Raw genomic sequence first — 13,124 nt, 5'->3', positions numbered from 1 at the left:
TTTATGAAATGCAACAAGTTAAGATTCTTTAAACTCCTCTCTTGGTTATATATGAACAACACCATATGATTCCGGTGTTCCATTTTATTTTTCAAAGTATAGTATATTTACTTTCATTCTTTTTGCAGTGTTAAACTTCAAAAACGTTAACTGGGTACTGCAAAGACTATGAATTTCACTGCCGAACAACAACTGCGTGCATTTCATCAAAATTTTCTATTTGACTAAAAGTTGCACAAACTCCAGCAACATACTGCATCTATTCCCAAGCTAGTTCTCAGGCATTACATCAAACAAATACAGTGCATGTGAGCAAAAAACTAAAAATAGCGGCGGCGGTACAATCAGCCATATTAGAAAAAAAGCATACACAAGTCGAGCTGTTCTTCCACAGCTTGCTCGACTGGATCGGCCAATCATTTTTTTGCCGTTTGCCAGCAGCGGAGACGTCCATGGTGCGCCAGCGAGGCCACCTGCATATTCAAGATTATAACACAGTTTCATCCAAGTGTATGTATATGTCCATGCATGGGTGTTTATAATACATTGTTGAGGAATCACAAACAAACTTCAGTGTGCCGCCAGAGCAAGACCAACATTGTTGTCCGTTAGCCTCTTCACATACTCTTGCCGCACCGGATGGTCCTCCTAAGGCCGGTTGTGTGCTATCCACACTGGTTCTCCGAGGAAGAGCTTCATGAGCTGTCCACGACAAGGCATCAGAATGTGTTAAGTTTGATAAGGACACAATTTATATCTGATGCAAGATAGAACTTCTACATATATACACCGTCTCATTTTAATTGCTTATAGATGTTGTTTAACAGCACAGTTCTCTAATTACCGGCTGAAAATGAACCTTGTTTCTGCATCCTACGAGAGCACACTTTCTGCTAAACTTGAGTACACTACCCAGATTGGCCAACTTGTGTCGTACATCTGATCCGTGAATGTGATGCTGCTAGTTCATCATTGTATTGTTTTTCCTTAGTGGTCCTCACCAAGTAGCATTACATGAATAATTAGTTGTCAACCATCTTGTTGATCCGTTTTGCGACTTGTGCTTCTTTTTGATGGTTCTACAGATGTCCTCTAATCTAGTGCCTAACTCATGCTTTCAATTAGCTTGGTTGACAAAACAGATTCATATTTCTATGAAAAATGTGATGCAAAAAATAATCACCGCAACAACTCTTTAGCAGTAAAACACATAAAAGATCCCAGTTAGTACCTTCACATGGTTGGCGGCGTCGAGGGTGAACCGATGATAAATTCCAGCCGGCAGCACAGTCATATCCCATTCTTTTATCCAGATCGGAACCCACTTGTCATCCTTGTCACGTACATCAAGGTACCCGCCACCTTCCAAGCTATCGCGGGTCTCTTCGTCGGCATGCATGTGCTCTGTGAAGAAATTCTTGAGCTTCTCCTCAAAGTTTGCTAACTTTCTAGGGCATATATCGAGATAATCCTTCAGCAAGTGATGCATGTGCACTACTATCATATTACATACACAAGGTGTGCACGGTTAAAGAGAAGCAAAGAGGAACTGAGAGTTGGTGGGAGTCACAAACCATGTAGTTATATCCTCTGTCTTTGCGGATCTTCGCTAGCTATGCTTCGCTTTCGGGCTTCTTTGGGTCCAAATGCCAATATAACACACCAATCTCTAAAAGAAAACAGGGCAAGTGTTGGAAGCTGCTTAGCAGAGTATACCATGTTTACAGAACCGAGCCCAGCTTCTAGACACCATGTTTATGGAAAAGTGGATTCAGATACCGGGCCGTTTTTTATTTTTTTTCAAAATGATAATTTTCAAAGCTAAAAGAGAACTTAAAACATTCCCTTGTTCTACTCGTCTTATCAGTCAGGTGTCCACACCCAGTAGTTACTTCTTTGGGTGAGGAACATAAATTGTATAGTTCGAATCGACAGAGGATAATCAAGAACGATGGCAAGTCACCCTCTGTTCAAGCAGTTACATGAGGGCGTCGTCATCTAAAAGTGCTGACTAAGGCCACGACATCCAATGAATAAAAGCTCGTATATATTCAGCCAAAAGAGGCATTTTTTACCCAAACAAATAGGGGACACACCAACAATCCAAGAAACTGAGGATCATCATTCGCACCTTGGAGCTTGGAGAGAGGCAGGAGCTCCCTGTGGTTCTTGAGGTCCTCGCCGTCCTCCCCAACCATCCACACCCGATCCAAGAACCAAGATTAGGTGCAAATCAGATACAGAGAAGATAAAATTCATCTTGATTCCTAAGAGAAATCCAGGGGATTCAATCTTGGCCGTACCTGAAGAGCCATGTTGAGAGGAATGAATGGAACACCGACAAGGCAAGAGGTTGGAGAAGAAGTTCTAGGCAGAAGAGGAAGACATCCATGGTGCGCCAACGAGGCAGGATAATGTCGGGGGATGGGGCGTGGACACTTGGGCGGTGTGCTTGGGGACCAACGGTCGTGTGCCAGGGGGTGGGGGTGCTGATGGTTGGACCCAGGAGCGGGGGCGGCACGGCTGCCGGACCTAGGAGTGGGGCAAGTGCACTGCAACAGCCGGACCCAGGCGTGGGGGTGGCATGGCAGCCGGGGCCAAATCCAGGCGAGGGGTGCTACCTCTTGAGCACTTGCGTTGGTTTTCCCTTGAAGAGGAAAGGGTGATGCAGCAGAGTAGCGTAAGTATTTCCCTCAGTTTTTGAGAACCAAGGTATCAATCCAGTAGGAGGCCACACACGAGTCCCTCGTACCTACACAAACAAATAAATGCTCGCAACCAACGCGATAAGGGGTTGTCAATCCCTACATGGTCACTTATGAGAGTGAGATCTGATAGATATGATAAGATAATATTTTTGGTATTTTTATGATAAAATGCAAAGTAAAATAAAAGGCAAAGGAAATAACTAAGTATTGGAAGATTAATATGATGGAAGATAGACCCGGGGGCCATAGGTCTCACTAGTGGCTTCTCTCGAGAGCATATGTATTCACAGTGGGTAAACAAATTACTGTTGACAAATTGACAGAATTGAGCATAGTTATGAGAATATCTAGGTATGATCATGTATATAGGCATCACGTCTGAGACAAGTAGACCGACTCCTGCCTGCATCTACTACTATTACTCCACACATCGACCGCTATCCAGCATGCATCTCGAGTATTAAGTTCAAGAGAACAGAATAACACTTTAAGCAGGATGACATGATGTAGAGGGATAAACTCATCCAATATGAAATAAACCCCATCTTTTTATCCTCGATGGCAACAATACAATACGTGCCTTGCTGCCCCTACTGTCACTGGGAAAGGACACCGCAAAATTGAACCCAAAACTAAGCACTTATCCAATTGCAAGAAAGATCATCTAGTAGGCCAAACCAAACTGATAATTCAAAGAGACTTGCAAAGATAACCAATCATACATAAAAGAATTCAGAGAAGATTCAAATATTGTTCATAGATAAACTTGATCATAAACCCACAATTCATCGGTCTCAACAAACATACCGCAAAAGAAGATTACATTGAATAGATCTCCACAAGAGAGGGGGAAAACTTTGTATTGAGATCCAAAAAGAGAGAAGAAGCCATCTAGTTAATAACTATGGACCCGTAGGTCTGAGGTAAACTACTCACACTTCATCGGAAGGGCTATGGTGTTGATGTAGAAGCCCTCCGTGATCGATGCCCCCTCCGGCGGAGATCCGGAACATGCCCCAAGATGGGATCTCGTGGATACAGAAATTCACGGAGGTGGAATTAGGGTTTTGGCTCCGTATCTGGTAGTTTGGGGGTACGTAGGTATATATAGGAGGAAGGAGTACGTTGGTGGAGCAACAGGGGGCCCACAAGGGTGGAGGGCGCGCCCAGGGGTGGTAGCCGCGCCCCCTACCTCGTGGCCTCCTGGTTGATGTCTTGACGTAGGGTCCAAGTCCTCTGGAGCATGTTCGTTACAAAAATCATGTTCCCGAAGGTTTCATTCCGTTTGGACTCCGTTTGATATTCTTTTTCTGCGAAACCGTAGAATAGGCAAAAAACAGCAATTCTGGGCTGGGCCTCCGGTTAATAGGTTAGTGCCAAAAATAATATAAAAGTGCATAATAAAGCCCAATAATGTCCAGAACAGAATATAATATAGCATGGAACAATAAAAAATTGTAGATACATTGGAGACATATCAAGCATCCCCAAGCTTAATTCCTGCTTGTCCTCGAGTAGGTAAATGAAATAGAATTTTTTATGTGGAATGCTACTTGGCATAATTTCAATGTAATTCTCTTAATTGTGGTATGAATATTCAGATCCGGAAGATTCAATACAAAAGTTTAATATTGACATCGAAATAATAATACTTCAATCATACTAACTAAGAAATTATTTCTCTTCAAAATAACATGGCCAAAGAAAGTTATCCCTACAAAATCATATAGTCTGGCTATGCTCCATCTTCACCACACAAAGTATTCAAATCATGCACAACCCCGATGACAACCCCGATGACAAAGTATTTAATCTTCTCAAACCTTTTCAATTTTCACGCAATACATGAGCGTGAGCCATGGACATTGCACTATAGGTGGAATAGAATGGTGGTTGTGGAGGAGACAAAAAGGGAGAAGATAGTCTCACATCAACTAGGCATATCAACGGGCTATGGAGATGCCCATCAATAGATATCAATGTGAGTGAGTAGGGATTGCCATGCAACGGATGCACTAGAGCTATAAATATATGAAAGCTCAACAAAAAGAAACTAAGTGGGTGTGCATCCAACTTGCTTGCTCACGAAGACCTAGGGCATTTTGAGGAAACCCATTGTTGGAATATACAAGCCAAGTTCTATAATGAAAAATTCCCACTAGTATATGAAAGTGATAACAAAGGAGACTCTCTATCATGAAGATCATGGTGCTACTTTGAAGTACAAGTGTGGAAAAAGGATAGTAGTATTGCCCTTTTTTTTATTTTTTGGGCCTTATTTTTTATATGTTTGGCCTTTTTTTATTTGGGACAATACTCTATGAATGATGATCATCAAACTTCTATTTATTTACAACTCAATGATTAAAACTCGATACTAGAACAAAGTATGACTCTATATGAATGCCTCCGGCGGTGTACCGGAATAGCAATGATGCATGAGTGACTTACATGAAAGAATTATGAATGGTGGCTTTGCCACTACTAAAATGTCAACTACATGATCATGCAAAGAAATATGAAATGATGGAGCGTGTCAGGATAAACGTAACGGTGGAAAGTTGCATGGCAATATATCTCGGAATGGCTATGGAAATGCCATGATAGGTAGGTATGGTGGCTTTTTTGAGGAAGGTATATGGTGGGTATATGATACCGGCGAAAGGTGCGCGGTATTAGAGAGGCTAGCAATGGTCGAAGGGTGAGAGTGCCTATAATCCATGGACTCAACATTAGTCATAAAGAACTCACATACTTATTGCAAAAATCTATTAGTTATGGAAGCAAAGTACTACGCGCATGCTCCTAGGGGGATAGATTGGTAGGAAAAGACCATCGCTCGTCCCCGACCGCCACTCATAAGGAGGACAATCAATAAATACATCATGCTCCGACTTCTTAACATAACGGTTCATCATACATGCATGCTATGGGAATCACAAACTTCAACACAAGCATTTCTCAAATTCACAACTACTCAACTAGCACGACTCTAATATCACCATCTCCATATCTCAAAACAATTATCAAGTTTCAAACTTCTCATAGTATTCAACACACTCATAAGAAAATTTTATTTATTAATCTTGAATGACTAAAATAATTAAAGAAAATTACCATGCTGTTTTGTAGGACTCTCAAAAGTAAGCTAAGTGAAGCATGAGAGAACAATGGTTACTATAAAACAAATCTACCACCGTGCTCTAAAAGATATTAGTGAAGCACTAGAGCAAAAACTATATAACTCAAAAGATATAAGTGAAGCACATAGAGTATTCTAATAATTTCCAACTCATGTGTGTCTCTCTCAAAAAGGTGTGTGCAGCAAGGATGATTGTGGAAAACTAAAAAATAAAGACTCAAATAATACAAGACGCTCCAAGAAAAACACATATCATGTGGTAAATAAAAATATAGCTCCAAGTAGAGTTACCGATAGAAGTAGACGAAAGAGGGGATGCCTTCCGGGGCATCCCCAAGCTTTGGCTTTTAGGTGTCCTTAGATTATATTGGGGGTTCCATGGGCATCGCCAAGCTTAGGCTCTTGTCACTCCTCGTTCCATAATCCATCAAATCTTTACCCAAAACTTGATAACTTCACAACACAAAACTTAAAGTAGAAAATCTCGTGAGCTTCGTTAGCGAAAGAAAAAAAATACCACTTCAAGGTACTGTAATGAACTCATTCTTTATTTATATTGGTGTCAAACCTACTGTATTCCAACTTCTCTATGGTTTATAAACTATTTTACTAGCCATAGATTCATCAAAATAAGCAAACAACACATGAAAAACAGAATCTGTCAAAAACAGAACAGTCTGTAGTAATCTGTAGCTAACACAAGATCTGGAACCCCAAAAATTCTAAAATAAATTGCTGGACATGGGGAATTTATCTATTAATCATCGGCAAAAATAATTAACTAAATAGAACTTTCTAAATAAAAATGGCAGCAGTTCTTGTGAGTGCTAATTTTTTTGTTTTTTACAGCAAGATTAACAAGACTTTCCCCAAGTCTTCCCAACAGTTCTACTTGGCACAAACACTAATTAAACACAAAAAACAACCAAAACAGAGGCTAGATAAATTATTTATTACTAAACATGAGAAAAAATCAAGTAATAAAAATAAAATTGGGTTGCCTCCCAACAAGTGCTATCGTTTAACGCCCCTAGCTAGGCATAAAAAGCAAGGATAAATCTAGGTGTTGCCATCTTTGGTAGTCAATTCATAAGTGGCTCTCATAATAGATTCATAAGGTAATTTAATTTTATTTCTAGGGAAGTGTTCCATGCCTTTCCTTAATGGAAATTGGAATCTAATATTCATTTCCTTCATATCAATAATTGCACCAATCGTTCTAAGGAAAGGTCTACCAAGAATAATAGGACATGAAGGATTGCAATCTATGTCAAGAACAATAAAATCTATGGGCACATAATTCCTATTTGCAACAATAAGAACATCATTAATTCTTCCCATAGGTTTCTTAATAGTGGAATCCGTTAGGTGCAAGTTTAAAGAGCAATCATCAAAATCACGTAAACCTAACAAATCACACAAAGTCTTTGGAATCGTGGAAACACTAGCACCCAAATCACACAAAGCATAGAATTCATGATCTTTAATTTTAATTTTAATATTAGGTTCCCACTCATCATAAAGTTTTCTAGGGATAGAAACTTCCAACTCAAGTTTTTCTTCATAAGATTGCATCAAAGCATCAACAATATGTTTAGTAAAAGCTTTATTTTGACTATAAGCATGAGGAGAATTTAGCACGGATTGCAACAAGGAAATACAATCTATCAAAGAGCAATTGTCATAATTAAATTCCTTGAAATCCAAAATAGTGGGTTCATCAATATTTAAAGTTTTGACTTCTTCAATCCCACTTTTAACAATTTTAGCATCAAGATCTAAAGACTCCGAATTTTTGGAACTCCGTCTAGGTAAAGGTGGATCATATTCAGTCCCATTATTATCAAGATTCATATTGCAAAACAAAGATTTAATAGGGGACAAATTAATAACTTTTAGATCTTCATCTTATTATCATGGAAACTAGAAGAACACGCTTTTATAAAACAATATTTCTTAGCATGCATCCTAGCAGTTCTTTCTTTGCACTCATCAATGGAAATTCTCATGGCTTCGAGAGACTCATTGATATCATGCTTAGGTGGAATAGATCTAAGTTTCAAAGAATCAACATCAAGAGAAATTCTATCAACGTTCCTAACCAACTCATCAATCTTAAGCAATTTTTCTTCAATAAAGCATTGAAATTCTTTTGTGAAGTAATAAATTCTTTAATATTAGATTCAAAATCAGAGGGAATATTATTATAATTTCCATAAGAATTGTTGTAGGAATTACCATAATTATTAGAGGAATTACTAGGATACGGCCTAGGGTTAAAGTTTCCTCTATATGCGTTGTTACCAAAATTGTTCCTACCAACAAAATTCACATCCATAGATTCGTTATTATTCTCAATCAAAGTAGACAAAGGCATATCATTAGGATCAGAAGAAACACTTTTATTAGCAAATAATTTCATAAGTTCATCCATCTTTCCACTCAAAACATTAATTTCTTCTATCGCATGCACTTTCTTATTAGTAGATCTTTTAGTGTGCCACTGAGAATAATTAACCATAATATTATCTAGTAGTTTAGTAGCTTCTCCTAAAGTGATTTCCATAAAAGTGCCTCCTGCGGCCAAATCTAAAAGATTTCTAGAAGCAAAATTCAATCCGGCATAAATTTTTTGTATAATCATCCACAAATTCAAACCATGCGTAGGGCAATTACGTATCATTAATTTCATCCTATCCCAAGCTTGTGCAACATGTTCATGATCAAGTTGCTTAAAATTCATAATATCATTTCTAAGAGAGATGATCTTAGCGGGAGGAAAATACTTAGAGATAAAAGAATCTTTGTACTTATTCCACGAATCAATACTATTTTTAGGCAAAGACGAAAACCAAGCTTTAGCTTGATCTCTAAGCGAAAAAGGAAATAGCTTCAATTTAACAATATCATTATCCACATATTTATTCTTTTGCATATCACACAAATCAGCGCAGCTATTTAGATGGGTAGCGGCATCTTCACTAGGAAGGCCAGAAAACGGATCTTTCATGACAAGATTCAACAAGGCAGCATTAATTTCACAAGATTCAGCATCGGTAAGACGAGCAATAGGAGCGCTAATAAAATCATTGCTGTTGGTGTTGGTAAAGTCAAACAATTTAGTGTTATCTCGAGCCATCGTGACAAGCAAGCAATCCAACACACAAGCAAACAAGGAACGGGCAAAAAGGGGCAAATAGAGAAAGAGAGGGAGGATAGAGAGAGAGAGGGCGAATAAAACGGCAAGGGTGAAGTGGGGGAGAGGCAAACGAGAGGCAAATGGCAAATAATGTAATGCGGGAGATAAGAGTTGTGATGGGTTCTTGGTATGTTGACTTTTGCATAGACCTCCCCGGCAACGGTGCCAGAAATCCTTCTTGCTACCTCTTGAGCACTTGCGTTGGTTTTCCCTTGAAGAGGAAAGGGTGATGCAGTAGAGTAGCGTAAGTATTTCCCTCAGTTTTTGAGAACCAAGGTATCAATCCAGTAGGAGGCCACGGACGAGTCCCTCGTACCTACACAAACAAATAAATCCTCACAACCAACGTGATAAGGGGTTGTCAATCCCTACATGGTCACTTACGAGAGTGAGATCTGATAGATATGATAAGATAATATTTTTGGTATTTTTATGATAAAATGCAAAGTAACATAAAAGGCAAAGGAAATAACTAAGTATTAGAAGATTAATATGATGGAAGATAGACCCGGGGGCCATAGGTTTCACTAGTGGCTTCTCTCGAGAGCATAAGTATTCACGGCGGGTAAACAAATTGCTGTTGAGCAATTGATAGAATTGAGCATAGTTATGAGAATATATAGGTATGATCATGTATATAGGCATCACGTCCGAGACAAGTAGACCGACTCCTGCCTGCATCTACTACTATTACTCCACATATCGACCACTATCCAACATGCATCTAGAGTATTAAGTTCAAGAGAACAGAGTAACACTTTAAGCAAGATGACATGATGTAGAGGGATAAACTCATGCAATATGAAATAAACCCATCTTGTTATCCTCGATGGCAACAATACAATACGTGCCCTGCTTCCCCTACTGTCACTGGGAAAGGACACCGCAAGATTGAAACCAAAGCTAAGAATTTCTCCCATTGCAAGAAAGATCAATCTAGTAGGCCAAACCAAACTGATAATTCGAAGAGACTTGCAAATATAACCAATCATACATAAAAGAATTCAGAGAAGATTCAAATATTGTTCATACATAAACTTGATCATAAACCCACAATTCATCGGTCTCAACAAACACACGGCAGAAGAAGATTACATCGAATAGATCTCCACAAGAGAGGGGGAGAACTTTGTATTGAGATCCAAAAAGAGAGAAGAAGCCATCTAGCTAATAACTATGGACCCGTAGGTCTGAGGTAAACTACTCACACTTCATCGGAAGGGCTATGGTGTTGATGTAGAAGCCCTCCGTGATCGATGCCCCCTCCGGCGGATCTCCGGAACAGGCCCCAAAATGGGATCTCGTGGATACAGAAAGTCACGGCGGTGGAATTAGGGTTTTGGCTCCGTATCTGGTAGTTTGGGGGTACGTAGGTATATATAGGAGGAAGGAGTACGTTGGTGGAGCAACAGGGGGACCATGAGGGTGGAGGGCGCGCCCAGGGGGTAGGTGCGCCCCCTACCTCGTGGCCTCCTGGTTGATGTCTTGACGTAGGGTCCAAGTCCTTTGGATCATGTTCGTTCTAAAAATCACGTTCCCGAAGGTTTCATTCTGTTTGGACTCCGTTTGATATTCTTTTTCTGCGAAACCCTAAAATAGGCAAAAAAAACAGCAATTCCGGGCTGGGCCTCTGGTTAATAGGTTAGTCCCAAAAATAATATAAAAGTGTATAATAAAGCCCAATAATGTCCAAAACAGAATATAATATAGCATGGAACAATCAAAAATTATAGATACGTTACAGACGTATCAAGGGGGCTGTGCGGGGCCGGAGCCAGGCGGGGGGCAGCTCCAGCATGGATAGAAGGCCGCTGACGGCAGTCGCTATGGAGGGCGGAGCTGGGGAAGGTCGCGGTGGCCCCTCCGGGAAGGTCACGGTGCCGCCCCGAGAAGGCTGCAGCCCCTATCCGTGGCCAAGGGTGGCACTGCTCGTCGGGTCCGGTGGGCGGCGGGGATCAGGCAGTGGAGGGCGGAGCAACTGGGCGCCATGGGGCAGGGCGGCAGCGCGCTGGGAGGAACGGAGGCGGTGCGATGGGTGGGGCGGCGGCTCGCTGGGAGGCCGGGAGCTGCGCTGTGGGGCGGGGTGGCCGTGGTGGCGCGCTTCGGGAGGGCGGCCGTGATGGTGGCGCGATTCTGGAGGGCGGCGATGGTGGTGGCCTAATTCAGGGAAGGTAGCCACCGATCGAGGGAGTGGGGGGTTAGGGATGGGATCGAGTGGGTCGGGGTTAGGAACGGATCGTGGGAGTTCGGCTAGTTCCGGAACATCTCATCGGGCCCATATAGGGCGCGCCGTGATCCAAATAGTTATTCTAGTTATGGGATTAGAATAGTCTCTCTCTCTCTATATATATATATATACATAAACACTATTCTGATCACAACCTGACCTGCCCCGCTAGTAGTACCTTGAACTTCCCTGTGAACTCGGTTGAACTTCCGCCAACATTGCCCAAACGGGGCTTACGATATACCATTGGAAAACTATGGACACCAATATCATGGCCCAACTTAAATTTTTGGCAAAATATAAGCGTTTTAAGAGCAGTTTTGAAAACCGTTTTTTCTTCGCACAAAAAACATGAATCGTAATTTCGATCGCATTTCTAAACCGTTTATCGGAATGAGGCATATAATATGGCCTTGGAAAGCTGCTGCAAAACCGCTCCTTCCACATGTTGAAAGTTTTTCTAATTCCCTATGGTTAAAGATTAATTTGAAAAAACATAAAATTTCGTAAACCGAACAGCTGAGTTCGTTTTTACGATGTCATTTCTAAACGGCTAATCCAATGGAGGCATATGATATGGCGTTGGAAAGCTTATGAAAATGCGCTACTTTTTCATCTTGAAAGTTTTTTTTTCTAATTTTGAATAGTTTAAGAGTAATTTAGAAATTGGTCCAAGTCCTACTGAGTTCGTATTTTCGAGCTAATTTTTTAACCATGCATCCGAATGCAGCAAATGATATGGAGTTGGAAAGCTTGAACAAATGCGAAACTTTTTGGTATGTATTATTTCTCCCAATTCTTTACGGTTTTAAGTCAGTTTCAAAAATGGCGAAAAACGTATTTTTGCCGTAATTTCTACAAATTTTATCGGAATTGGGCAAATAATATACCGTTCAAAAGCTATGGAAAATGCGAAACTTTTTCATGTTGATGGTTTTCTCTGACTCCTAGCCATTTTCAAGTAATTTCGAAAACCGCGGGATCATTCGTTCTGCCTCTATCGCGAAACAGATTATTCGAAAATGCACCGTGTGAAGAACCTGAACTTCTCTGTGCGTGCACCTGAACTTCACTCTGTTTTTCACGTGATTGTTTTGCTCGTAGATCTTCATCCACTACTCGTAGCTCTCCATCCCACTCACGGGAATTGAGCGGGTGATATATCGATGGAAAGCTACTGTAAACACGCAACTTTCCCGTGTTGATCATTTTTTCATACTCGCGACGATTTTGAAAGTTTTTCATCTGAAATTCATTCAGAGTGAACTTCCTCCTGTTTTCACGTTGAACTTCTATGACGTATTTTCGTTTGTAATTTTCTTATCCATTTCGTCAGTGTTACACAAATGATATTCTTTTTGTACAAACGTCTCTCACAATATATTTTTTAACTTTCTTTGACCAAGGACTTGAATTTGCACAAATAATATTCCTGCCGTTTTGAGGTAAATTAGAAAATGGCGAGATCATGATTTCTGTGTTCATCGCGAGCGGAAATGCACTGCGTGAAGTAGTAGAACTTCCGTGGCATGTCTATTTGAACTTCACTTTGTTTTTGACGTGCTGTTTTTTGCACTTCATAAAGTAGTTGAACTTCTGGGGCATGTCTGTTTGAACTTCACTCTGTTTCACTTTATTGGATTTTTCTTATATGAAACACACACCATGTAGTACGTGAACTTCTGGATGTTATCACTTTGAACTTCTCTCTGGTTTGAGTGAATTATTTTAAAACACAACAAACAACATCTTTTTATGTATTTTGGACATATAAACACACGGTGAACCTCTCTCACAAGAATTTTTGAACTTTTCCTCGCCGAGCACTTGAACTTCTAGCAACCATTT

At 40.4% G+C, this 13,124-nt stretch overlaps 1 pseudogene; it reads right to left on the bottom strand.

Annotated features, from left to right (window-relative positions):
* Positions 1-570: 570 nt before the first annotated feature.
* LOC125526519 (acireductone dioxygenase 4-like) lies at positions 571-2,330 on the bottom strand (annotated as a pseudogene).
* Between the last annotated feature and the right edge of the window lie 10,794 nt (positions 2,331-13,124).

Source organism: Triticum urartu, chromosome 4A, assembly GCF_056163025.1.
Source record: "Triticum urartu cultivar PI428250 chromosome 4A, HENAU_Tu73, whole genome shotgun sequence".
In the NCBI taxonomy this organism is placed as follows: Eukaryota; Viridiplantae; Streptophyta; class Magnoliopsida; order Poales; family Poaceae; genus Triticum; species Triticum urartu.
Note: the sequence above shows the minus strand (reverse complement) of the source record. Positions and strands in the feature narration are given on the sequence as shown.